Consider the following 4,484-nt stretch of genomic DNA (forward strand, 5'->3'; position numbering starts at 1 on the left):
TACTAACTTTAGTACAAAGTTGTACTAAGCTTGAGACAGTTATTTTTGCACAGAAGGAGTATGGAGGTATATCATTCACGAATGATGCACTTCATCTTAGTGAAGACAACAATCTCTCTTACAAGTTCTGTGAATTGTTGTGGAGACATTTCAGCACTTCTAAAGTAGCCCTTAGGTCCTGTGATTATCTTTACGATCATCACACCCAAACTGAATATATCAAACTTGACAGTGATCAAAGCCGCATCTATATATTCTGGCGGTACGTACCCACTGCATGACACATCATATATGTTACTGATACCATGGGTCTAATGCAAATATATACATATACTCCCTCCATTCCTAAATATAAGATGTTTTAGAAGTTCAATTTATATTTAGGAACGGAGGGAGTATTATTCATGTCCTTGGGTAGCTTCTCAGTTCACACAGATGATTAGGCTTACTGTGTTCTTATAGCACTTTTTGTCATATATGTGTTTGTTCTCCTCCGAAGAGCCTTGACAAGCCAAAGTCCGCGATCTTTGGCACCATATTCTCATCTAGCAATATATTGCCTGGTTTTAAATCCAAATGCCACATAGGAGGAACCAATTCCTCGTGAAGGTATTTCAAACCCTGACAAATCCCCTTAATAATTGCATAGCGTGTACTCCAATCATGTCCACTAGATTCATCTGCAGCAACAAACAAAAGGGCATCCGGCCTTGAAATAATTTATGAATGATCTTAACGTAGTATACTATGTCATAGTACAAGTAGAGCATTGTGCATCGTACCAGATATATAGCTATCAAGGCTTCCATTTTGCATATACTCGAAGCAAAGCGCCCTCTTTATCGTCTGAGCTAAAATCTTTTCCCCCTTATAATCTATGAATTCTCCAAAAGTTTCATGGCAATAGCCAATTAATCGCACAATATTTTCGTGTTGAAGATTCGCGAGATTACGATACTCCTTCTGAAATTGCTCATCATCAAGTCCTGGAATATAATGAAGCACCTTCACAGCAATCATTTTCCCATCTGCATGCTGTCCCTATTCAATATATCAATGCATGCATGGTTCAAAGTTCTGTTGGCGGCGACATATGTACATGTTTGAGCAGAAAATTTGTGCATACTCACGTTTTGTTACCTATACAGCATGCTCTATATTATTGTTTGTCAGAAAATAGCGTGGCAGTATAACATGAAGTATGCATTAACAAGATCAATAGGGACCCAGTTAGTATTTGCTACTGTACATGTGAACTAGAATAGTTACCCTGGAAGAACACCTTGCAAAATCACCCCTTAAAAAAGAAAGTTTTCTTGTCCTATGAATGATGTTAGTAGATTTGAGCTTCTTCTCTTCTCCTCTAGGCAAAGTGTAGGCGTAACACAGTAGCAGGGTCTGATAATTAGTGAATGTAAAATTATTAGTGCCCTTTGATTTTGAGTGTTGTTACTATAGACTCGCCACAATTTGTCTGATGTTTTGATTCTTTGGCACACACCTGATTATAAGCATGAGGTTGTAAAACCCTCTTAATAATAGAGAAAATAATATTGATAAAGCAGCGCAGTGAATAGCCACTTAATACAATGTTTGGTGTGCGTGTCAACACATAAATGTGTCAGCATGTGCGTTGTCTAACCAAGTAACCATATGAAATAGTATAGCTCAAAATCATGCATGTTCTTCAACCGCATATACCTTATAAACATTTCCATACGAACCAGCGCCAACTTTCATGTCATTAGAGAAACCTTTTGTAATTTCATTCAATACGGGAAATGACAGAACCCTTGGAGCCACACTTACGGCTTCCATCTTATTGTTTTCCCTGATAGAAAAACCGAACAGAAAGCAGTTCATTGAAATGGAATATGTGTCTATTTTACAGGCAGAATGAGCAATTGAGATTTACGGCCTCGCTCCTTTAAAGAAAAGGGAAAGTAGTGGCCTCTTTCAATAGACCAATAATCTACTCCCTCTGTTCCTAAATATAAGTCTTTGTAGATATTTCAATATGAACTACATACGGATGTATATAGACATAGTTTAGAGTGTAGAATCACTCATTTTGCTCCATATGTAGTCCATGGTAGAATCTCTAAAAAGACTTATATTTAGAAATGGAGGGAGTAGCTGGCAAGGTTCTATTCGGAGGGGGGTGGGAATCAATAGCAACTGTATTATCAAGAGCGGAAATAAGGAAGGGAGTACCTGGTTCAGAGAGACTTGGTCTACAGATCCAGCACCAACGGAACTGATATAGGAGACCAACATAACATTAGAACTGAAGATAGTATACTACTTGTAAAGAATATGGAGCAAATTTAAGACTACTGCGCCAAGGATGAATTCTCTTAAAGCGGAAGTCTTGAAAAGCACTTTGAAGAAAATGGTAGCAGAGAATCAAGAGATCGATACCTGCTAGCAAATGGATGGATCCGGGCAGGCAGCGGTCAGCTCAGTGAAGAGTCAAGACATGACTGGAACCAGCTCAGATCTGTATGTAGCTGCTATGCACACGACAAAATCAAGCCGATGCTTGCACGACGCTATGGTTAGAACCGTCCATGCATAGAAGAAATTGCAGCCCAGCCGCTGATTTACTGTCGTCCACAAATCGTCCAAGGAAACGTCGTCCGTATAGTAGTTTCGCGTAGTATATATGCAGTGAAGTCTTGCTTCTTTCCATGTTTATTATATATAATTCTTACTGGTGTCTGGTACAAGCTATCAACAGCCAACTTCAAATCTACGCTGTCCGCCACGATGCGATTAGTACGAATGGCACCAATATCGAGCGGCCGCCCAGCAGCAATTATAAAACTTCCACTTGCTCTCCCTGCCATGTGAGAACTACCTAGAGATTCCGATCGACACAGTCTTGTTTGCATTTTCTTTCACTGATCGATGCAAACAATATGCAGAGAGACCCCCTTTCCCCTCGGTCCACGCACAAAAAAAATGTATGACCGGTATCGACATCTCTAACATACTTCGTCCGTCCCATAAACATAAGAGCGTTTTTAACACTAACACTACATTAATGTTAAAAATGCTCTTATATTATGAGGCAGAGGGAGCAGTATTTCACCAAGTTTAAGAGAGATGCGACACCAAAATACCGAATTCTTAGGCTAGTCATAGCTGGAAGTAACTTATAGTAGTAACATGCATATATATGTTACTAGCCTATATAACTATCTTCGTAGTGGAAAGTAATATAAGTGTAGTGTCATGCAAGTCTTCATTGATTAGGTTGTAGACTCATTTTGCTTTGGGGTTTGTTATGTTATAATAACATATTATGTTACCCTAAACACATCTCTTCTAATTAACTCCTTACCACATAAGCATATTTGTCTTAGGGTGTGTTATGTTACTAGCTAAGTTACTCCCATTGTGGCTGGCCTTAGCTTGCCATCGAGACAAACAGCCGGACGAGGCGCGCGCACGGGAGGTCATACATCATAGATCCACCTCTCATTGTTGCCTGGCCGATGTCGGAGGTCTATGCAAGACTAATAGTTGATCCGAGAAGATATACATGTTGAATATATGAGCAAATAAACAGAAAATAAATCATGACGGCAATGATAGGGATTGAACTAATCATGCGGACTAGCATAGTAGATGAACAGATCCAATTTAGGGCACAGACTAGAAAGATAAATTCTACCATAATCACGAACAAGGAGGACAGAATCACATACGGTGCAACGGGGGCAGAATCGTTAGCGTTGGTGTTGAGAGTCAGTTGGAGCGCGTACAAAAAAAATACTACCTGCTAAACCAGTCTGTGCGGGAGGTAGTGAGAGAAAAAAACCCGCTGTAGTGGGCCAACCCATGGGGAAACAACAGCAGGCGATCGGAACATACTGCTTGCTGCGGGCGACGTATAGCATTTCCGTTCATGGCTATTAGTACCAACACCTTTTTTGTATCTACGAACTTTTTGGAATTTTTGAAAAAAAGAATCTTTCTGAGCATCTCCAAATTCACGAATGTTTTATAATTTTCGCTTTTTCATTTTTATGAATATTTTTCTAATGTCCAAACTTTTTCAAATTCATGAACTTTTTTTTAAATCATGACTTCTTTCAAATTTGTCAGCATTTTTGATTTTGTGAAATTCTCTCAAAATGAAAAAAAATTGCAAAGTGAAGTTTTCCAAATCCATGAATATTTTTTCAAATGCTGATTGTTTTGTTTGACACGAGAAAAACATCTAAAACTCCGCGTAGAAGGGAAGAAGGGGTGTGTTTCTCTCTTGCACCGGGGAAAGAAGAAAAATTATGCGGGCGTGCAGTGTACCATAGTACACAAAGAAAAAGGTACGGGAAACGAGTATTTTATTAATCTCACTGAAGAAACAAAATTTACAAGATCCCGTAAAGAAAAGGTGTGCTCCGTGGCCTACTAGCGTGGCCAGCCTGATTGTGGCGATTGCGGTCTCCTGGTTCCCGGGGCTTCGGAAGGTTCCC

At 39.5% G+C, this 4,484-nt stretch overlaps 1 pseudogene; it reads right to left on the reverse strand.

The window, feature by feature from the left end:
• Nucleotides 1–2,849, reverse strand: part of LOC123072929 (G-type lectin S-receptor-like serine/threonine-protein kinase SRK) — an 18,955-nt pseudogene extending 16,106 nt beyond the window's left edge.
• Nucleotides 2,850–4,484: the final 1,635 nt, after the last annotated feature.

The sequence above is a fragment of the Triticum aestivum genome, chromosome 3B, assembly GCF_018294505.1.
Source record: "Triticum aestivum cultivar Chinese Spring chromosome 3B, IWGSC CS RefSeq v2.1, whole genome shotgun sequence".
Classification (NCBI taxonomy): Eukaryota; Viridiplantae; Streptophyta; class Magnoliopsida; order Poales; family Poaceae; genus Triticum; species Triticum aestivum.